Raw genomic sequence first — 24,485 nt, 5'->3', positions numbered from 1 at the left:
TAGATGGTTTCTTAAGTTTTCATGCTTTTGTACATGTTTGTTACTTTTACATATGAATGTATCACACTAATCAAATTCCATTAATGTTTAGAATCATGAAAAGCAGCACAGTCTTTGTATTTTTTGAAGAGAAATAATATCAAAGAATGATAAGATGGGCCTTTGAAAGTTATTTTCTTTTGAAAGAAAATAACAGCCTCTTTGTCATTTAGTTTCTTCACCTGTAGAAGAGAGTTGAATAGGTAGTAACAGAAGTGCAATAAGAGTATGTCTTTCCCAGAGGTGAGGTCAAATCTAGACTCTGCTACATAATAGCCATGTGACCCTGGCAAAGTTTCAACTTTGCCTACTATCTGTAAAAATGGAGCTAATATGGTATCTGCCTCAAAGGGCGAGTAGTACAAGAATTAAGGAAAATAACAGGTGGAAATCACTTATCACAACGCTTGTGGTGGAGTAAGAAGTGTGCAGTAAATGTTAATACTATTAATACTCTGCCAGTATGTTTTAAACTTCTCATACGTATCTCCCCCTCCACCCTCCACAAAGCTTAACGTTCTGACACTACTAACAACGACAATAACAAAAGACTAACGCTGAACATACTTAAAAAAATATTTCATTCAGTAGTACCTAAATATCCAGCAGATATTATAGACAAATTAAATGGATTATATTAAACACCTCTATGGTAACATCCAGCCATTTAATATTTCTGGCTTTTTGCCCATGGCAGTCACAACAAATAACAAGACTAACTTGTGCCCTGATGTCCAAAGGAAACGTTAATTAAAACTTGTAACTAAACTCTTAAGACCAGAGTTGAAAAGAGTTAAAGAATTTCTTCTAGTCCCCATACTTCGTTGAAATCACCTATAAGCTCTCCACAATTCCAAACTAAAAGAACCACTAACATATGGGTTTCCTCTCAGATCACCAACATATGTGATCTGTGGGTGTTTATTTGAGAGAATTTAACTGCCAACGGGTCCCACAAAATAACAGATTATGTGTAAGCAAAAAAATTTTTTAATTAGAAGAGTGGATTAAAAACTGAACCAAAGGAGATTCTAAAACAAAGTTCGACAATGAAGTTACTTCATTAAACAATACATGACAATATCTCTGAGCCAAAGTAGGCCTGCAAGTTAACCTACAGGTTATTTAGAAGCCCACAGCCTGACATTCTTTCTTTTTTTTGGGGGGGGGGGGGGGGGCGGGGTGGATTTAGAGAGAGAGAAGAGACAGCAAGCAGGGGAAGGGGCAGAGAGAGAGAGGGAGGGAGACAGAAAGAATCTCAAGTAGGCTCCACGCTGTCAGCAGAGTCCAACGCAGGGCTCAAAACCACGAACCAACTGTGAGATGATGACCTGAGCCGAAGTCAAGAGTCAGACGCTTAACTAATGGAGCCACCCAGGCACCCCTATTGCCAGGCAATTCTTACAAAGTAAAATCTTAAAAGACACATTCTCTTATGTAGAAACATTATTGGTCTACAATTTAAAAAAGAGAAAAGTTTATCAGTGAAAAGTAAGAATCTCACCTGAACTTTGCAGGCTCCATTTTTTCTTTAACATTTTAAATCAGGTGACTCATCTTGATAACGGTTGAAATAGAGTGAGTTTTGAACCAGACTCAGTTCAAATACAGTGTGGCTGCTTATCCACAGTGTTAGATTGGTTAAGACAGAACTTAAATTTCTCTACTTCTCAGTTTCTCATCTATATAATTCTACATATTTATAAATTACATATGATATTGTATATTTGATGTTTGTCTCTTGCATCAGTAAAAACCTCTATGAGAACGGGGACAGTATCTATCAAGACAACTGTCCTGAATTCTTCAAAGAGTCACTTCATTGGGAGAAAAAGGTGATGGCGAGGATGCAGTTCCAGACGAAATAAAATGAAATAGACACCATATGCAATGTACAAACCTTGCCTAGTTTGGGGAAAAAAGGAGAGCTGTAAAAGAGGTTCTCAGGACATTTGGGAAAATAAAGAATAGATATTAGTATAGAATCATTATTAATATTCTCAGATGTAATAGAGGAGTTTTGTAGTTATGTTGGAGTCCTTACTCTGAGAAATGCATTCTATCTAAAGTATATAGGGTAAAGTATCACAATTTCTAATGGCTTCAAATAGATTAGAAAAAATTGAGCAAATAACGCAAAATGTGAACAATTACTGAATTCAGGCAGAGCATATACAGATTTTCATTAAACTATTTCTTCTTCTCTGTGTTGAATAAAAAACTAATAGAAAGGGGTGCCTGGGTGGCGCAGTCGGTTAAGCGTCTGACTTCAGCCAGGTCACGATCTCGTGGTCCGTGAGTTCGAGCCCCGCGTCAGGCTCTGGGCTGATGGCTCGGAGCCTGGAGCCTGTTTCCGATTCTGTGTCTCCCTCTCTCTCTGCCCCTCCCCCGTTCATGCTCTGTCTCTCTCTGTCCCAAAAATAAATTAAAAACGTTGAAAAAAAAAATTAAAAAAAAAAAAAACCTAATAGAAAAAGAACAGATTCCCATATTTCCAAAAATTCAAGAATAATTCACTATTGAGCACCAATTTATATTCTTCGCCTTATTAATCCACGACAAAAGAAAAGGCATGTAGGGGCGCCTGGGTGGCGCAGTCGGTTAAGCGTCCGACTTCAGCCAGGTCACGATCTTGTGGTCCGTGAGTTCGAGCCCCGCGTCAGGCTCTGGGCTGATGGCTCGGAGCCTGGAGCCTGTTTCGGATTCTGTGTCTCCCTCTCTCTCTGCCCCTCCCCCGTTCATGCTCTGTCTCTCTCTGTCCCAAAAATAAATAAAAAACGTTGAAAAAAAAAAAAAAAAAAGAAAGAAAAGGCATGTAACTGTTCAATAGATGCTAAAAAGCACTGTCTTGGAGGTGCTAACTTTGTGCAATTAGAAAAAAAGGTAAAATCTGAGATTAGAAAGAAAAATGATCACTGTTACAGATGATCAAACTGTTTACTTGCAAACTCCAAGAAAAACAATCTAGAAGTTAGTTATAAGAACCAGCAAGTTCAACAAGATTGTCATCAATATATAAAATAAACTGCATTTAATTTCAATGTGAGAGGAAATGATATATGCTTTGAGTCAAAACTATACTTAAAATCTTGAGTAAGGGGATTCCTATGCATAGCCTCACACTGAATGCTAACAAATAATTTTCAGTTTTCAGTAAAGTGTGCTCCCACTCAAATGGTTTTTAATACAAGAAAACTTTCTAAAACAGTCAGAATCTCTTTTCTTTTTCCTTGTATAGAGTAATGGTGATGACCCCATCCATGGCTGATCCCAAGCTCCTGCAAAAAAAGAAATGACATCCCACTCTGGAATATGTCTTAAACTTATATTTTCTAGCTACAAGTCATATCTTTCTTTTTCTCTTCTTTCATATCTTTTCTTTCTTTTCTCTTCATATCTTTCCTTTTTCTTTTTCATTTTCTACTTTTATCACTACCAATGGCTCCCTTTTCAGGACCATTTCCCACAGAGTGACCTTATGCAAAAACCTTCATCACTTCATCAAAGTTATTGTAACAGGACAAATAGCAGAAAATGCTGAAGTAGAACACCAATCAGGTTTGCCTGCTGGGAGATTCGTACAGCCCAGCTTGGAGAACATGTATTAAAAGTCCTGCCTTGGGGCACCTGGGGGGCTCAGTTGGCTGAGCATAGCATCTGACTCTTGGTTTCGGCTCAGGTCATTATCTCACAGTTCGTGAGTTTGAGCCCTGCATTGGGCTCTGTGCTGGCAGTACACAGCCTCCTTGGCATTCCCTCTCTCCCTGCCACTCCCACTCTCTCTCTCTCAAAATAAATAAACTTTAAAAATCAATCATGCCTTAACAATTACCATTACAAGTTACACTTGTTGAATTTGAGAATTCACAAAGACCTCAGAAGATACCAAAACCATTGGTCAACTTCCAAATTTGATGGATTAAGAGGAATAAACTGGAGGGATTAGAAGTAAACTAGAAAAAATAGAGGAAAAGACAAGATGCAGATAAGACGTTTTTTAAATTGCACAACTGGAATTTTATTGTCTCTTCTTTCAGACCATCCTAAAAGATACCTTTTTGTAAAAGATAAAACATTTACTCCTAAAATTTCAACTCATCTGACACTATAGAATCCTCATAAATTTCTTGTTGTAACTCTTTCTTGACAAATATTAGTGCAACTTATAACCTAATAAGTAAAAAAGATGTTCATGACATCAGAGGAATCTGAATGCCATTTTTTATATTGTCATTTTGTAAAGAAATGTAGATACTACCGTCCCGAAATAAGCTTAGTATATATCAAATTCCCAAAATGAATTTTTCACAATGTACACTTAAAAAAATATTAATAAGTGCATCTCAACAATGAGAGTTAAAATAATTGCATTATGTCTTTACGAAACTGCTCAAAACAGAAATCATGTCATTAGGCTAAAGACTGGTATTTTATACACAGCGAAACTGTGGTCTAGAATATTAAGCTATATTTTAAGTTGTTCTGATGGACTTGGCAAACACAGATGACCCATCCTGGTAAGTTATCTTCAAGAGTGGTATTTTATAAGGTCATTATTTTCCTTTCAATGTTACCTAACCATGAAGAAAAGAACACTAGAAAAAGACCTCTAAAATTGTGTATTAAAAAGGCAGTTCCTCGGGGCGCCTGGATGGCGCAGTCGGTTAAGCATCCGACTTCAGCCAGGTCACGATCTCGCGGTCCGTGAGTTCGAGCCCTGCATCAGGCTCTGGGCTGATGGCTCGGAGCCTGGAGCCTGTTTCCGATTCTGTGTCTCCCTCTCTCTCTGCCCCTCTCCCGTTCATGCTCTGTCTCTCTCTGTCCCAAAAATAAATAAAAAACGTTGAAAAAGAAAATTTTTTTTAAAAAATAAATAAAAAAATAAAAAGGCAGTTCCTCAAAGTATATTTAATTTGATCTGTTCTTCACATTAAACTAGTCCAGAGTCATGGTTCTCAACCTTGCCACCCCAGGTAAAAACACAGTTGCTCAAACCCCATCCCCTGATGTGCTGATTGGGCATTAATGATTCCTATTAACAGCTGAAACATTCAGTAAAGTTAGGTACCAGTATGCAATCTAGACATAAGAAAAAAAAAAAAGTCACACTTAACTTTTGTAAGCTTTTTTCAGTATTTTTCTCTTACTCTTCCCTCTGCTTCTCCAGCTTTTGACATACTGTTTCCCTTGCCTCAACTTGAACACGTCAGACACCCTCCAATCTCAGAGGGCCTTTGAGCCTGTTCTCTCAGCACATGACCTTCTTCTCCAAGGTACTGAATGCCTCCGTCCATGTTTCCATTAGGTCTTTTTTTGCCCAAATGTCACCTTCCTCGTAAGGTGTTACTCAAAGACTCTGTTTAAACTTCAATTCCCCTGTCCCATTCCTAGAACAAACTCCCTTTTACCCTTCCTTGTTTAATTTTCTCCATAGCACTTACTTATCAACAGCTGACCATTATTTTTCACATTCATTTTCTGTCTCCTTCCAATAACATACAAGCTCCATGAGGGAAGTTTCTCTTTGAAAACTAAATTATAGCCTGATAGCTAAACAGCTCCAAATATTAATGTCTTTCTACTAATAAAAAGTAATATTTAAACAAAAGTACATTTAAAGTAATAAAACATGCTCTGACTTAGTTATGTACCTAAACACCTCAAATAAAGTACATGATCACCATTTCACAGATCTTAAGACATTCTTCCTCTCTGCTCCTCAGTTTCCAAATCAATAAAATTGACTTTATATTAGACAGGGGTGTTGCAAGGATAAAGTCAAAGTAAAATATTCTAAAACTTTAAAATATTATACAAACGTAAAAACGATGGTAGTAAGGTAAACCCAAGAGTTATTTAGAATGTGAACAAAGTTCTAAACATAAAACACCGAGAACTGAGACTCAATTATCTATCCTCATTATCTGTTATTGTATATAAATTTAAAATTAGGGGCGCCTGGGTGGTTCAGTCGGTTTAGAGTCCGACTTCGGCTCAGGTCATGATCTGGCAGTCCGTGGGTTCGAGCCGCGCGTCGGGCTCTGTGCTGACCGCTCAGAGCCTGGAGCCTGTTTCGGATTCTGTGTCTCCCTCTCTCTCTGACCCTCCCCCGTTCATGCTCTGTCTCTCTCTCAAAAATAAATAAACGTTAAAAAAAATTTTTTTTAATTAGACATATGTGGAATTTAAGAAATAAAAGAACAAACAGATGTTACGGTGCAGGGGGGTGAAAAGGGGAAGGGGATTAAGAGTACACTTATGATGATGAGCACTGAGTAATGTACAGAATGTTGAATCACTATATTGTACACCTAAAACTAATACAAGAGTGTATGTTAATTATACTAGAATTAAAATTTAATAAATAAAAATTAGACATCAACAACTTTAATATGGGCATCTATACCCACTGCATACTTGAGACACTCTAAAAGTACTTCTTCTACAAGGAGAAAAAAGGACAAAGTTATTTAATTTTTGTGGCTTTTTCATGCTTAATCATTCCTGTTTCATCAAAAATTCTTGAGCTACTTAACCTCTCTATGGCTCAGTTTTCTCATTACTAAAATAGGGCTAACAATAATTAGATGCCGAACGATAATAATAGAGTGACAGGGGTGACATCTGACTCTAAATCTGGCTCTAAGGTTTCTGTCCTTTCCATTATACTTTCAGAGCATATTATCCAAGCCAGTTAAAAACGTGAGGGAAATCACATCTTTCAGAAGAAGTAGAAGGCTATGATTAAGTGATAATGTTTGTTATCACAATGTTTGATAGTGTTTGTTATCAATACCACCATGTCTTTACAGAACATACTAAAACAATAACTAAAAGTAAAGTTGAAAAAGGGCCTGAAACATCAAAGAACATGTAGAGTATTATTATTTCTCCAACCACGTCTCTCAATCTAAAATTTTTAAATCATTTTATTCCTTTTTCTCTTACGCAATCATTGGTTAAAAGAAAGAAAAGAAATCAGATGCAAAAATAAAGAGAATAGGGGCGCCTGGGTGGCACAGTCGGTTAAGCGTCCGACTTCAGCCAGGTCACGATCTCGCGGTCCGTGAGTTCGAGCCCCGCGTCAGGCTCTGGGCTGATGGCTCGGAGCCTGGAGCCTGTTTCCGATTCTGTGTCTCCCTCTCTCTCTGCCCCTCCCCCATTCATGCTCTGTCTCTCTCTGTCCCAAAATAAAAAAAATAAAAAATAAATAAAAATAAAAATAAAAAAATAAAGAGAATATAGTGGATATCTGTCCATTTGGGGCCACCCAACATCTGAACTCCTTTCCTACATTTGAGAAATCCCCGGGACGCCTGGGTGGCTCAGTTGGTTAAGTCTCCAACTTTGCTCAGGTCATGATCTCGCAGTTCACTAGTCTGAGCCCCAGCATCAGGCTCTGTGCTGACAGCTCAGAGGCTGAAGCCTGCTTCAGATTCTGGGTCTCCCTCTCTCTCTCTGCCTCTCCCCCACTCATACTATGTCTCTCTTGCTCTCAAAAACTAAATAAAACATTAAAAAAAATTTTTTTTAAGAAATCCCCTACGAGATGAGTATGGATGGCCCGCGGAGCTCACTTTCCACTACACAACCTGAAAACAGCGATATTCACTTCATGACCATGTTTGTAGTTCAGCATTAAATCGGAACTTAGATTAGCTACTCAAACACTGATCCAGGGCTAGAGGTTGGAAGAATCCATTCCGGGACAAGTGGAAACTGACGGCAGCAATATCAAGACATCAGAGGTAATGGCTGGCATTCATGGGCTGGAGCAATTAAGAATCAAGTGAGTATTCATAGTTTGGTGGCAGCCTCGCATGCATTCACCAGACTGTTGTGCTGTGATTTAGGCTGTGGTCTTGTCTGCTATTATTTTTGCTTCCTCCCTTTTTTCCCTTTGTTTGAGCCTAGTTTTCCAGCCTTCCCATTAATTCTGTGCGTTTCTCAGTATTTTTTCAGTTCTCAAAACAGCCAGAGTTGACTTCTATTATTTGCAAATAAGAACTTCAGTCTACATATACCCGTTTGATAATTTATTCAATCATTTTAGTCATGAATTATGTCACAAAGCATTGATGCAAAACAAAATTTACGGCTATGATTCTATACTCAAAATTTGTTTTGCACTTACATATGGGTATGGTACTGAAAGTCACATCAACCGACTATTGAATATAAATCATTTATCTCACAGTAGTTTGGTCTTACAAATGTTTCTGTAAAACCTCTTGTTTACAAGTTAAAATAAGAAAACTCTTCAAGTCTCAGTATTTTATTATGTAGTACATATTTCTACAACCAAGATGGAATAAAATAGAGAAGTGAACAAAAGTGGCAATGCAAAGTAGGACTTATTTCTGCTAAAGCAAAATCCCTCATTATATAGAAACTTGAGAAACTACGGCTAGCCAAGTTCCACCCAGGACAGAACTTTATTGCTTTTGGTCAGAGGTCAATGGAAAAATAAGCACAATGTGATCTTTGAAATGTTATAAAATGCAAAGAAACACACAAAACACCAATAACCTAAAAGTCAGCATATTCAAATTCATTTGAGTCATCAGATTAATGCATTGCTGTAATTTTATTTGAAATTCCTAAAACAACTGCACTATGAACCTGATCAATAAAAGGACTGAGATGCTTTCTTATATATCCACATTGGTCAATAATGCATTCACTGTTGGCATTCTAAAAGAAATGCTAAGGAAAATTATGTCCAAGAAATAAATGTGTGGTCTTGGGGTACGTGGCTGGCTCAATCACTTGGAGCATGCGATTCTGATCTTGGGGTCGTTGAGTTCAAGCCCCATATTGGGTGTAGAGCTAACTTTAAAAAGAAAAACAAAAGAATGTCTCATCTTGCCCTTATCTGAAACTATATCAGAGGTAATAGGGAAAATTCTCTAACTCAGGGATAAATGGACTACAGAAGATAAATGGACTGGGCTGAGGTAAAGAGGAGGTTGTTTATGGGTATCCTCAATATGGCAGTGAATACGGTCTGAAAGCACACCTCTTCTATAAAAGCTGCCTGAGCTCTGACAAAACATCAATGATATGTACATCTGACAGTTTTACTTTCATTACTTTTCGTTATTCTGTAACACCTTGATAGATGAGGCAGCTGTGTAACTCAGTACTTGTACCTCAAAGACCTGCAGGCTTATATAGGAGGGTCAATATCTTGATGTTTATGATAGTCAACAGAATAAAAATGTAAATATCACGGTAATTCTGCTAGGACACAGAAGAATTTTCTTTTTAAAAAGGACCAGGCACCTGGGTGGCTCCGTCGGTTGAGCGTCTGACTTCAGCTCAAGTCATGATCTCACAGTTCATGGGTTTGAGCCTTACAATCGGGCTCTGAGCTGTCAGCAAAGAGCCTGCTTTGGATCCTCTGTCCCCCCCTCTCTGCCCTGCCCCTGCTCATGTTTTCCCTCTCAAAAATGAACATTAAAAAATACCAACAACAAGACCCAACTTAAAAAAGAAAAGAAAAGAAAAGAAAAGAAAAGAAAAGAAAAGAAAAGGAGAAAAGAGAAGAGAAGAGAAGAGAAGAGAAGAGAAAAGAAAAGAAAAGAAAAGAAAAGAAAAGAAAAGAAAAGAAAAGAAAAGAAAAGAAAAAAGAAAAGAAAAAGGACCAAGAACCACTCCATGAAGCAAGAGCACAGACTGGGCTTAAATATCCAACAGATCTAGATTTGAATTCTGTCTACATGATCTTCATCAAGATAACCTTTGCAACATCAGTTTTCTCATCTGTAAAAGGGGAATGATTAATACCTTGCAATACTTCTGTGAGAATTAAATATCATATAAGTAACAGTCCTATCACTGAGTTGCCTAGAATACAATAGGTATTTCAAAAACATGTTACTTTCTCTTCCTTTTCTCAAATTCTCTTAGTTCCTCTCCATAGCCTCTGGCATTCTTTATAACATTAACACGAACAGTACTGACTAAGCCTCTGTTCTTGCAAGGTCTTCAGAGCTGCAGCAAGTAACAATATTTTCATTTAATTCTAAGTGTGATGTTCACAGAAGCATAGAAACTTACTTAAATAAGCTTTTAGCTTTTAGCTTTCAGTATTAGAACTTTGTAACTTTTATCAGCCATAGTTGGTTTGGCCAATCACATGAAATGAAACCACTTACTTAAATTCGTAATTTAAAAAATTTACATTATAGTCCTGAAATAACTCCAAAATTTAAATTCCTAAACATTTTTTTTGGTTTATTATCTTATTTTCCACTGAAGCACATCACTAATAACTAACCTTATTAAAAACATACCTATGTATTATATACTCTACCATAAGCATGTCGACAGAACTTTTTATGTTAGATAAATGAAAGAGACTTGTAGAGCTACCATAAACAGTCCTCACATTCCTTTTCAATGATGCCTCTGAACATGCTCTTTATCACTGTCAAAATGGAATTTCATGAATCCAAAAGAGTATATTTAAGAAGTGTAAACTTGATAATGGCTACGCTGACAGTCTGGAAATGGTGAGCCTTGTAAGGTTAGTAAAATTACACATGAAATAAATAATGTTTATTGTTGTCAGCACAAATAAATTCAAAACTAAAGTTCACAGTCAACAGAGGCAAGCCAAAAAAGATACAGGGGGGGGAGAAATGCAATTTAGAAAACAGGTCTGATTAGTAAATTTTATTCCAGTCATTATTTAATTAAATGTCCCATCTAGCTCTAAAACCTGATTACTAAAAAAATAATGGCATTACCAGCAACCCAGACCAAAACATATATTCACATAATAGATATAAAAGTGGAGAATTCTTGACTTTATCAAAGTAATTCACCAAAGGCATATTTATTTAGCGTAACTGGGAAATGAGACATTTTCTTTTGAAAATTAGACTTTTTTTAAATATAGAGACAATAGCTTAATGGTTAAGAGCAAAAGCGCTACAATCACACTGACAGCCACTTAACTCACTGTATAATACTGAGGAAATCAAGTTAAAACTTTCCATACCTCATATCCTTGGATCCTCTGTTGAGAATAACAGTACTGGTCACCCAGGACTGTTCTGAATACAACAGATACATACAAATCTCTTAAAATGGTCCCATATACATAGTAAATGTCAATATACGTTAGCATCTTATTACAGTTACTATCGATATTATTGATGCTAGACACTACAATGGTTATACGATGCAATGAAATCATCAAGAAAAGCAATCAGTTGAAAATCTTAATTTACTAAAGAATTGACATTAAGGAAACAGGAAGCATTTACCAGAGTCTAAGAAATGGAGGAAGAAAGAGCACCTTGGTAGACAGAAGATTTGGACAGGGAGCTAGGCTTTGCCACCTCACAAAAAGACATTATGAATCAATCTTCCAGTTAATCAATGACAGCTAGACCTCATTATAAGAGGAGATAACTGGGGCACCTGGGTGGCTCAGTCAGTTTAGCGTCCAACTCTTGATTTTGGTTCAGGTCATGATCTCATAGTTTGTGGGATTGAGCCCCTCATTGGGCTCTGCGCTGACAGCAAGGAAGCCTTTTTGGGATTCTCTCTTCCTCTCTCTCTCTCTCTCTCTCTCTCTCTCTCTCTCTGCCCCTCCCCTATGCATATGCATGGGCATGTGCACACACTCTCTCTCAAAATAAGTGGACATTAAAAAAAAAAAAAAAAGAGGGGCAACCTGGGTGGCTCAGTCGGTTAAGCCTCTGTCTCTTGGTTTGGGCTCAGGTCATGATCTTATGGTTTCGTGAGTTCGAACCTGTGTTGGGCTCTGAGCTGGCAGCATGGAGCTTGCTTGGGATTCATTCATTCATTCATTCATTCATTCTCTCTCTCTCTCTCTGCCCCTCCCCCATTCATGCTGTCTCTCTCTCAAATAAATAAGTAAACTTTAGAAAAACAAAAGAGGGATAACCAAGATGGGTGGATCCCAAATTCAGAAAATTCTGAGAAATACTTAAGCTTTCCTTTGACTTCATTTCTTTCCTTCAATAATTACGCAATTCTCTGTTCACAGCAAAACTTCTCAAAGGAGTTCTCTTTGTTCTTTCTACCTTTTGACCTATCTTTTACTTTTCTATCTGGTTTCTATCCCAACCGCTCCACTGACATAACTCCTGCAGGCTACAGAACAACCTTTATCTTGCCAAATCCAGTGGCTGGTTCACAAGCTGCATCTTGGTCAACCTCTCAGTATCATTCAACACAGGTGTGTCCTAATAACATTTCCTTTCTTTGTTTCAATATTTATCTCTTTTGGCATTCCTCATAATTTTCTGGGTCCTCCTAGGCTGATTTATAGAGGGAAAAGTAGCCCAAAGCTAAATTCTGGGTCCCCTTTTCTGCTATGGCTACCCACTGTCCCTTGATACACTCATTCAATCCTATGGTTTTAAACACCATTTATAAACTACTGACTCCTAAATTTACATTTCAGCACTGAACTTTCCCCTGAGCTCTGGACTTATATATTCATTCATTCATTCATAAAATATTAAACACATATATTATGCATGAGGCATTATTCTAGGCTACTGGGATACAGAGATAAATAAGATGTCTTTGTATTCTAGAAAAAGAAAGATAAGGAGCAGACACATATATATATATAATGAGCAAATACTGCAAGCATATATATGATAAACTTATTATATAGATATAATATACATAAATAACAAATACATAAATGCCGGGGTTTTGGTCAATATATACATACACACATATATATGTGTGTGTACAAAATATACCTGATATATGTACATATTTACATATATTTGATGGTAAGTGGTCATACCTGAACAGAAATTGGTATGAAGTAAGGGAGCAGGCTATGTGAAAATATGGAGGAAGAGCATTCTAAGCAGAAGAAATAGCGAACACCCTACACTTGGGAATAATTCCAATACCTTGAAGGAAGCAAACGGTCCTGAAGCAGAGTAAAAAAACATTTAAATATGAAGTCAGAAAAGCTGAAAGTGACCAGATCTTATAGAGCATTATAGCTGCTGTAAAGCACTTAGTTGTTATGGGGGGAAATGAGAGCATCTGATCGAGGAGGTGACATGTAAGATTTTAGTTTTTGAAAGATCACTCTGGGGGCGCCTGGGTGGCTCAGTCAGTTAAGCATCTGACCTCAGCTCAGGTCATGATCTTGCGGTTTGTGGGTTCAAGCCCCACGAAGGGCTCTGTGCTGACAGCTCAGAGCCTGGAGCCTTGCTTCACATTCTGTCTCCCTCTCTCTCTCTGTCCCTCCCCTGCTCACACTCTGTCTCTATCTCTCAAATATAAATAAACATTAAAAAAAATTAAAAAAATAAAATAAAAGATCACTCTGGCTGCAATGTAAGGAACAGATTACATGAGGACATGATTGGAAGTTGGAAGACCAAAGAAAAAGTCACTGCAATGACAGTCTAGGCAAGAGGAAATAGTGACTTGGCTTAAAGCAACAGTACCAGTAATCAATGTAGTAAGACTGGGCACATGTTTTTTTTCTATCTACCTACCTACTTACCTATTTAGCGAGAGCATCCACCAGCAGGGGAAAGGGGCAGAGGGAGAAACAGAATCCCAAGCAGGCTCCATACTCAGCGTGGAGCTCAACTTGGGGCTTGATCCCATGACCCTGGGATCATAAATTGAGCCAAAAGTCAGACACTCAACCAACTGAGCCACCCAAGTGCCCCTGGGCACAAATCTTAAAAATAGAGTTGTTAGGAGTTGTTAATGGTCTGAACAGGAGATAAGAGAGAAAGGAATAAAGAATGACTGCTGGGTTTCTGGCCTGCCAAATAGAAGGAGTGTTATTTCCTAGAATGCAGTGGTCATCACTTGGCTCTCACACACCTCAAAAGTAGCATAGCTAAAGGGACGTTCTTGGTTTTCATCAAAAACCTTATTTCTCTTCTAGTCTTCCCCATCTCGGTTGCTATCACATAATCCTCTTCTATTTCTCTCTAGCACTTGTCTCTATCCAAATTATCTTTTTTTAATGTTTACTTTTAAAAGAGAGAGAGAGACAGAGACAGACACAGGGTGCAAGCAGGAGAGGGAGACACAGAATCCAAAGCAGGCTCCAGGCTCTGAGCTGTCTGCACAGAGCCCTACACGGGACTTGACCTGAGCCGAAGTCGGATGGTTAACCGACTGAGCCACCCAGGCACCCCTAAATTATTTACATTTGCTACATTGTAGGTTCTATGAGAGCAAAGACATTGACTCTCTTGTCCACCGCTCTATCTCTAGATCCTATAATATTGCCTGGCACTTAGCAGGCACTCAAATATTTGTTGAATGCATATGTACGTGAGTGAAAGAATCCCTCTGCCATCTCCCTTTGTAAGTTACTCTCTTCATTTTGGCCAGTTGATATTAGTGTTAGGATGTCCTTGGAACCAAGGGGGGGACGGCCATCTTGCCAGCGCAACCCAACGACAAGCCCCTAGTAGCTGCCAGAACGAATTGGAGGTCAACCAATCACCGAGCGACAGCAGGACCTGACGCGAAAAAAGGCCCACCCGGACCTAAACCCGGAACCACTGCAGCTTAAAAACCCCACCCCACCACACCTGGGTGTGACTTCCCTGAATCCTCTCTCTCTCCCTAAGTCACGGAACCTCACCCCCGAGACCTTAGTTCCCAAATAAAGCCTTTGGCTGCTAAAATTTTTTAGCCTCTGACTCCTATCTTTACCCTGCCTTACGCCTGACCCTAACAATTAAAATATTAGAACTCCTCAACTTCTAGATCCTTTTCTCTTCTTGGGAACTTTCACAAGGCATTCTTACCCACCACTTCGATTTCCACCTATTTGCCCATGTGTTGGACATTTTTATCTCCAGCCCCGAGTTCTCTGAGATCCAACCGATTTCAAGATTTTAGCATGGATAATCTCAAAGGTATCTCAAATTGAACAAGAGCTAATAATGAGCTTTGCCACCAAACTTGTCCCCCATCTATCCAGATAGGCAAGCTGGAAATATTCCCATCATTCTTGGTATCTCCTCCCCACCCTCCACCCCTGGTAATCAATCTATCACCAAGTCCAGATGATTTTATCTTCTAACCATCTTTCAAATACCTAATTTTGTTTCTGAAAAGACTTTTGCCATCACCCAAGTTCATCTTTTAGTTGGAATTATTGCAAGAGCTTCCTAATAGTCTCACTCCAAAGCCACTCTGGTACCACACCCACACCCACCCCCACAGCCAGCAAGCAGCTGTTCATGTTTCCCCTACAAGAGTCTTTTCAAAAAGAAAACCTCAACATCTACTACATAAAGACTTTTCAATAGCTTCTCACAGTGCTCAGGGAGAAGAACAAAACCTCACCCCCCAGGGGCCTTGCTAATCTAGCCCTTGCATATCTTTTCAGCCTAATCTCACACCACTCTTCCTTTTTGTTTTTCAGTTCCTAAACATGCTATTACTCACCTGCAACATGACTTGCTTTTATTAAAGGATCTCACAAAATTCATGTTCGCAACAAATATATTCTTTTGATAAATATATTCTTATTTCACTGATGTCTATTTCCTTCAGAAGATTCTAAGTGTCATGAGAGCAGAGAATGTGTCTAACTTTTTTCACCACTGTATCTCCAGAGTCTATCAAAGTCTAGGAATTCTTCAGATGTTTGCTACTTGGATTTCTGAGAAGTTATCTTATGGCAGTATGGTACAGTGGCTACAATGCATTTGCCCATGTAACTTTAGAAAAGTTACTTAACCTCTTAAAATCTGAAGTACCTCATAAGATTTTGTGAGGCTTAAATGAGATAATGTGCACAGTAAGCTTACATAGTTTCTGACAAACAGAAAAAGTTCACTATGTGTTAGCTGCTATTATTAGCTATTTTCATGCATTCAAGTGGCCAAGTGCCATTGAGGATGGCTAGTAAAAAGAAATTTATTTTCACCCCTTTTCATAATTATACCTTCAGCTGTATAAAGCACTAAATATATTTCCATAAATAATTTTTAACATTTTGGAAACTGTATCTGTTCGAAGTTTAACATCAAGTGTCTTCATCCCCAAAAAACTACAGCATAAAATAAACATCCAGTATTATATCATTATCTCCTTCTGTGTCAAAAACTCACCCCAAAGTATAGCAGTTTAGAACAACAAACATTGTCTCACAGTTCTGGGTAAATAATGTGAAAGTGGCTTAGTTGGGTGCTCTGGCTCAAGTTCTCTAAGGAGGTTATATCATCAAGCTGTCAGCCAGGCTTCAGCCATCTCAAGACTCAGCTAGGGCTGAAGGATCCCCTGGTAAGTTCTCTCACATGGTTGTTGGCAGACTTTTTGCTCTTCACAAATTTCTTTTTTTTTTTTTTTTTTAATTTTTTTTAACGTTTATTTATTTTTGAGACAGAGAGAGACAGAGCATGAACAGGGGAGGGGCAGAGAGAGAGGGAGACACAGAATCTGAAACAGGCTCCAGGCTCCGAGCCGTCAGCACAGAGCCTGATGCGGGGCTCGAACTCACGGACCGCGAGATCATGACCTGAGCCGAAGTCGGACGCTTAACCGACCAAGCCACCCAGGCGCCCCGCTCTTCACAAATTTCTAACAAGGTTTAATGAGGGCATAAGATGAAAATATCTCCATTATTAGTTCTAGAAAACAATATCATCCTTATACTATTCAATATCCCTTACAAAAAAGTGTAATAAATTTGTCCTTGTGTTTCACCTTTGGTGAGAGTTTCTCTCTTGACAAAAATAGCATGTTTCTTTTTACTATACAAATGTGTTTTGGATTTTTGGTTTTTGTTTTTTTGGTTTTTTTGGTGCAAAAAGGTTTTTTTAATAACGCACAGGGACAGGACCTGTGGGCAGAAAGAGCTACAAAAGTGTTTTTTATTGGAGGTCTCCTTTTACTCTAACAGTTGGTACAGATTTTTTTTTGCCAAACTATCTCCACCTAGACTTTCCTAGATTTTTCTCCCTCTCCTGTCCTTATTCTTTCACCTTTTATCACATAGCCCTTTTCCTTTTATCATTTTACTAATCCTATTGTTAATAAATATATTGCTTTCTAACATTCACATACTAGTATTTGGTATTACGCAAAGTATAGGCCAATCAACTAACACCTAATTTTACTAGATAACTGCCAGAATCAAAATTCATTTACCATGCAACCACCAATAACACATCTACAAATTTAAAATATTCTATTCTTAATATGTATTTTACTATATGTGAATGAAAATATTACAGCCTTTCTAACTTCCACAGAGTGTTCTAGAAAGACATCAAAACTACTTGAACTCTAGAAGTGTACCATCCCCTAGAGTGGCCACTAGCCATTTGTGGCAATTTAAACTAAAATTAAATAAAACTAAAAAATTCTATTCACACTAGCCATATTTCAAGAGCTCAGTAATAAACATGAATTTCAAAGCTATATAAACCTTGCCTTTCTGTAACTTACATCCACAAACAGAAAAGCAAATTTAAAATTGGACCAAAGTGGGGCACCTGGGTGGCTCAGTTGGTTAAGCATCTGACTTCAGCTCAGGTCATGATCTCATGGTTTGTGAGTTTGAGCCCCCACATTGGGCTCTGTGCTGACAGCTCAGAGCCTGGAGCCTGCTTTGGAGTCTGTGTCTCCCTCTCTCTCTCTACCCCACCCCTGCTTGCACTTTCTCTGAAAAATGAATAAACGTTAACAAAAAAATAGAAAAAAAATAGGACCAAAGGAAGAATACAATCATGTCGACTTTGCAAACCTGCCAAGACCACTACAAATAGCAACACGCGTGCGCGTGCACACACACACACACACACACACACACACACACACACTTACAAACTTTATACAGTCCGCCATTCTAAATATCTAACCATCCCCTCCCCTGGCACTAAGGAGCTAAGAGCATGGCAAAGTAATGAAAAATGATCACAGGGAAGATTAACCAGGCTGCTGAGAAAGCAGTCCTCCTCTTTACCCAATAATCAACCCACCTGCTACAGTCAAAAAAAAAAGGTACATACACACCATCCAGTAGGTTGTGGTTAAACTAGCATTCTCCCACAATGCTTTTGAAATGCAAAACAGCAGTAGAGACAGTCTAAAATCCAAGTCAAATTAATACTACTTGAGATTGCTCCCATCAGATATGCAATTTCCTCTACCTATAGTGTTCCTTTAACATCTTCACCTCGTGAAATCTTGCTTATGCAATAGTTTAACCTGTGGTTTAATTCCACCTCCTCCATGATACCTTTCTGAGTTGCTCTAGATTAGTCAGAGTTCCCCAGAGAAACAAAATTAAGAGGAAATAAATAAAGGCATTTATTATAAGGAACTGGTTGAAAAATTAAGGAGGCTGGCAAGTCCCAAGATCTGCAGGGTGAGTCAGCAAACTAGAGACCCAAGAGAGCTGATGGTTTAGTTCCAGTCTGAGTTGGAAGGCCTGAGAACCAGGAGAGTTGATGGTGTAGTTCCTGTCTGTACACCAGCAAGCTTGAGACCCAGAAAAAGCTGATCTTTCCATTTGAATCTGTAGGAAAAACGCTGATGTCCCAGTCTGAAGGCAGGCAGGAAATGATTCTTTTTTACTGGGTTGAGGGTCATCCTTTTGTTCTATTCAGGCCTTCAACTGATTGGATGAGGCCCACCCATGCTAGAGAGGCAATTTGCTTTACTCAGTCTATGTATTTAAATGCTAATCTCATCCAAAAACACGGTCATAGAAACACCCAGAATAATGTTTGATCAAGTATCTGGGCACTCCATGGCCCAATCAAGTTGACACATAAAATCAACACCCCAAATGGACTTCAATGATACTCTCAGACCTTAAATCACTTAGCTTATACTCAACAAATACACTTAATATACAATGCTCTGAGTAATAGATACTTGTGTAAAGATTTTAAATCTCTGAGAATATAACTGGTTTAAGGCATAAACTATTTCTTGTACCCTTTGTATTTGCCATAGTGTCTTACACAGGACTGGTATTCAAATTTTTTAAATAAATGCTAAATGAAGGAAGTGCCTGACAGTAAAGAATCTCAATCTCACTCTTTTGTACAACTTTATGAGCTATGTTAAAGGAATCATGGGACAAACTGTAGTATAAAAAGACAATTCAATATTTAAGACATTATATTATATTAAGGCATTATTTAAATCTGACATAAGTAGAAGGACTTGCATTCGATTCTCCTATGCAACCACTTGCAAAGAAAATTAGTTAAGTCAATCCACAGGATTCTCACCTATTTTAAAAACACAACTCTTACACACCCACATAAACAACTTTTCCAGTCTCGGGTAAAATTTAAAAACTAATGCACACCAAAAGAAGAAAACAAATACAAATGGTAGGAGTGTGTGCACTATTCTCTAGATAAAGCTGTGCTGGAACTTGGAACAATGACTACATTTTTTCTGGGCTTCTCAGCTTATAAGAGATCATTTCTTCCTACCACACTATTCAGTGACCAGGATGATTTTAAGGGGAATTTTTCCTTCCTTAACATGTTTTCAAATCCTAATCAAATTGTAAACTTTTATATGAATGTGGCCATACTGAGCTCTCCAGCCCCTATCTCAACTCACCATCCCAATGGAGCACACAAACACCATTTTTACCAGCTCAGAATGCTGACACTGACTCAGTACACTCCTGGTCCTCCAGCTCGCATCCTGGGTCAGCCCTGAAGCTTCAGGCCAGTTAGGCCTTACTCACTCTGAGATTCTTAAGAAGTAGAGACGTTAGGGGCACCTGGGTGGTTCAGTGAGTTAAGCGCCTGACTCTTGATCTCAGCTCGGGCCATGATCTCATGGTTTGGGAGTTCAAGCCCTGTGTTAGGCTCTGCAATGATGGTGTAAACACTGCCCGGGATTCCCTCTCTCCCTCTATCCCTTCCCTGCTTGTGCTTGCTCTCTCAAAACAAGTAAATTTTTAAAAAAATTTTAAAAAGCAGAGACAGTAAAGATTCAGTCCACAAATAACTGCAAATGTAATTTTATCCTCTGTACCTTTTATATATTTATTCAGAGCTAAATATGGCTGATGTTTTTAATGAAAATTATACTGCTATTCTTCTTTGCATATCTAAATAGAAGTTTACTCTCAATACAGTATTCTCTGTAGCATCACTAAAAAGAATCCTAGGACATGGAAAATACCTCAGGGATCCTCTCCCAAAATTGTAATTTTTATTTCTTTTTCCGGACATTTATCCTCCATTTTTAATGGAGGCCTAGAATACACTACTTTTTTTTTTTTCCTATTTAGCATGAAAGAGATAATGGCAATTCTTTGAGCAAATGTCATTATATTTGTCAGAACTCTGCATTTTAAGGGTAGAAAGCCAACTCAAACCACACTAGGAAAAAAAACGGGGAAGAGGAGGAGGAGGAGGGAGGAGAGCAGAGGGAGGGGGAAGGGGGAGTGAAGGAGGGGCGAGGAGGGGGTAGAGAGGAGAAGGGAGGAGGGGAGGAGGGAGAGGCATTACTGGTTCATGAAGCTGGGCAGGAAATTGGCATCATCCTAAAAGAAGGGCTATAGGAAGAAGGACCTCAAAGAATGGAAGTGATGCTCTCTCAGCCTTCTCTCATTCCCCACACCTCTGGCTCTCATCCATCTCTCATCCCTGATAGTTTCTCCTTAGCTTTATTTCTTAAGCAGAACTTCTCCATATGGATTTGGAAGATGTTTGCCAAAAGCTTCAGGCTCTAAATCTCACCTGCATTTCCCCAGTGTAAAGAAAGTCTTACTTCTTCTGATGCCTGTATCTCAATCTCTGACTGGATGAGGCCCTGATGGACCCAAGTCACACACCCACTCAGACTTAAACCCACCACCATTGTAGCTTGGGGATTAACCTAGATTGGCCACAATGAGTAATGTGCCCACCCTTTGGGTGGCAATGTGGAACAGGTGAACAAGATTTCTAAAAGGCTGTGGGTGGGTGGGTGGTAGGAGGTGATATCCTGGCAAACCAAAAACCTCAACCTTCACAGTCAACCAAAAAAATCAATCATTAGGGTGCCTGGGTGGCTCGGTCGGTTAAGCATCCAACTTCTGCTTAAGTCATGATCCCACAGTTTGTGAGTTCAAGCCCTGTATCAGGCTCTGTGCGGACAGCTTGGAGCCTGGGGCCTGCTTCAGATTGTGTCTCCCTTTCTTTCTGCCCCTCCCTGCTCACCTCTGTCTGTCTGTCTCTCTCTCTCTCTCTCTCTCTCTCTCTCTCTCTAAAATAAATAAACATTTTTTTCAATTTTTTTTTAAAGTTTGATGCTCAACTGACTAAGCCACCTAGGCACTCCCACAAAATTTAATTTAAAATGGCCTCAGGTTACTACAGCCCCAAGTTAATGGCAGAAGCAAACACAAGTTTTTTTTTTTCTTTTATTCTTTTTTTTTTTTTTTTAATTTTAGAGAGAGAGAAAGAGACCCCTTGAGCAGGGGAGAGGGACAGAGGGAGAGGGAGGGAGGGAGAGGGTGAGGGAGGAAGGGAGGGAGAGAGAGGGTGAGGGAGGGAGGGAGGGAGGGAGGGAGAGGGTGAGGGAGGGAGGGAGGGAGGGAGAGGGTGAGGGAGGGAGGGAGAGGGTGAGGGAGGGAGGGAGAGGGTGAGGGAGGGAGGGAGAGAGAGAGAGAGAGAGAGAGAGAGAGAGAGAGAGAGAGAGAATCCCACATAGGCTCCATACTCAGCAACGAGCCCAAGGCAGGGCTCGATCCTACGACCCTAAGATCATGACCTGAGCCACAATGGAGTCAGACTCTCAACCAACTGAGCCACCCATGTGACCCAAACACACATCTTTTATGGAAGAATTGACTTCAATCCACAGTTAGAAAGTGTAAGATGATCAGTAAAGTATCCTCCAGACTGGGAAGGCACTTTGAGACTGAAAAATGTCACAAGCCTCTCCACACCATTTACAGTTTTATCCAAGGTGACTTACTGACAGGATGGAATCTGGCAGGCCAACGACCCAGAACACTCTGCAGCCATCCTCCAACCCCATTCTCCCCCCCCCCCCCCCCAATGTAGACCTTCATCCCCAGCTTTTATAGAGCGAGGGGCATGGGGTTGGGTGAGGTCACGAGGTTGTTACCTAAAGTGACACCATCTGTGCACCAGAGGCTCTCCACTAGTTACCTAAAGTGGCACCTCCTGTGTCCACTTAGCGATGATCAAACAAGCCTTCTCACATTCTGGTCAGGGCACACATAAACCTCCAAGAGGCCTGGGACACGTAGTCATAAGGGAGGCCATTGCAGGAAGGGGTGGGGGGGTGAGGAAGAAAAAGAGTCAATCAGCCAGTGTGGTCAGCACTCCTACGCACACTGACACTGTCAGATGCCATTGATTGTAAGGCACATCCAGATTTCCATGGTTTTAAAATGTGAAAAGAAAAAAATGCACGTTACAAAATCAGTGAGATATGGTAAGTGTTCTCTGGAAGGGAAAGATTGGAAACCACTGCTCTACAGTGGCAGCCTTTATTTACATGGATAACTTCCAAACTCACCTCCTCCAATCCTGAATTCTCCTCTAGACATTTCACTTCAATTTCCCTCTAGCTCACCTCACCACCACCACCACCACCCTAACCTCTGCACTTTCTTCATGGTCCTAACATCCAGCCCACACTTAGCGTTCACAGCTCAAGGTTCTAAAAGTATTTACTTTGTAACCCAATAGTTAACACCTGCCAATTACAGTACCTATTGTTGTTCTGCATGAGCAGTTCCTCAACAGAGAATTAGTATCATTTCTGAATGAGATTTAGCTACATTTTGGAACTATTCCTCCCTGTTTAATACATAATAAAATACCACTGATCAAAAACCTTTGTTTTTATAAAGAGCTCTTAAAGGTCATCTTTACAAACAAAAATCTTTAACTTCTTTTAACATTTTACTTGAACATAATTTCAAACTTAGAAAACAGTTGTGCAAACATAAAATTAGTGCATAGAAGCCCTACATGTCAGAGCTCACTGATTGTTAACATTTTGTCCTATCTGCCTTATCATTTATGCACTTCTGTGTGCACACTCTTTCTCTCTACATACATATTTTTCCCCTGGAATTTTTTTTAATTTTTTTAAAACATTTTATTTTATTATTGAGAGACAGAGAGACAGAGCATGAGCATGGGAGGGGCAGAGAGAGGGGGAGACACAAAATCCGAAGCAGGCTCCAGGGTGTCAGCACAGAGCCCGATGCGGGGCTCGAACTCACAAACTGAGAGATCATGACCTGAGCCAAAGTCGGATGCTTAAACAACTGAGCCACCCAGACACTCCTCCCCTGGAAATTTTTGAGAGAATACTGCTTGAGAGAATTTTTGAGAGAATATCATGCCTTTTATCCTTAAATTCTTTTTTTTTTTAAGTTTATTTATTTTGAGAGACTAGAGAGAGAGAGAGAGACAGGGAGGGGCAGAGAGACAGGAGAGAGAGAATCCCAAGCAGGCTCCACACTGTCAGCACAGAGCTAGCTCAATGTGGAACTCAAACCCATGAACTGTGAGATCATGACCTGAGCCAAAACCAAGAGTCAGACACTGACGAAAGCCACCCAGGCACCCCTATCCTTAAATTCTTCAGTGTAAATTTCTTTTTTCTCTTATTTTATAGAGGAAAAGAGCACAAGCAGGGGAGAGGGGCTGGGGTGGGGGTGGGGGGAGAGAGAATACTAAGAATATTAAGCAGGTTCCACACTCAGTGTAGAGACTGATGCGGTGCTCGATCCCACAGCCCTGGGATCATGACCTGAGCAAAATCAACTAATTTTGGACACTCAACTGACTGAGCCACCTAGATGCCCTCTTCAGTATTAATTTCTTAGAATAACAATATTCTCTCAAGTGACTACATTTAGTTATCAACTTCAGAAATACCAACATTGCTAAATACTTGTACAAATCTACTGTTCTGTTTTCAATTTTGTCAACTGATCCAATAATGCCCTTTAGTTTTTTATAAGATCCAATCTACAGTCAGGTATTACATTTAGTTATGTCTCCTTAGTCCCCTCTAATCTGATACCTTTCTAAATCTTTTTTTTGCCTTTCATGACACTGACTTCTTGAACAATATAACTTTTTTATTTTTAATAAAAGTAAGTATATTTTTATTATATTAAATATTATATTTAATAAAAATAATGGTATAGATTTCTCCTTTAGGGTTTATCTGATGTTTTCTCATAATTAGATTCAGGTTATTCATTCCTGGTTGAAATACTAATACTGCTTAGAGAATCACATCAGGAAACACATTAGTACCCACCTACCCCTTACTGTTCTTTAGGGTTTTTAAAGTTTATTTATTTTGATGAAGAAAGAAAGAGCAGCATGTGTGGGGGAGGGGCAGAGAGAGAGAAGGAGAGAGAGAATCCCAAGCAGACTCCACACTGTCAGCACAGAGGCCGACACAGAGCTCAGTCTCACGAACCG

General features: G+C 39.2%; 1 protein-coding gene and 1 long non-coding RNA gene across 2 annotated transcripts in view; both read right to left on the bottom strand.

The window, feature by feature from the left end:
- The window catches only part of PDE3B (phosphodiesterase 3B), a 175,904-nt gene that overhangs the window by 101,579 nt on the left and 49,840 nt on the right, over positions 1–24,485 (bottom strand). The window lies entirely within an intron of this gene.
- LOC131487521 (uncharacterized) lies at positions 16,811–20,448 on the bottom strand. Its single transcript, XR_009249800.1, has 2 exons — positions 17,836–20,448; positions 16,811–17,797 (listed from the first exon to the last, which is right to left on the bottom strand). It is a non-coding gene; the product is annotated as an uncharacterized LOC131487521 (long non-coding RNA).

The sequence above is a fragment of the Neofelis nebulosa genome, chromosome 10 (genome assembly GCF_028018385.1).
Source record: "Neofelis nebulosa isolate mNeoNeb1 chromosome 10, mNeoNeb1.pri, whole genome shotgun sequence".
Classification (NCBI taxonomy): domain Eukaryota; kingdom Metazoa; phylum Chordata; class Mammalia; order Carnivora; family Felidae; genus Neofelis; species Neofelis nebulosa.
Note: the sequence above shows the minus strand (reverse complement) of the source record. Positions and strands in the feature narration are given on the sequence as shown.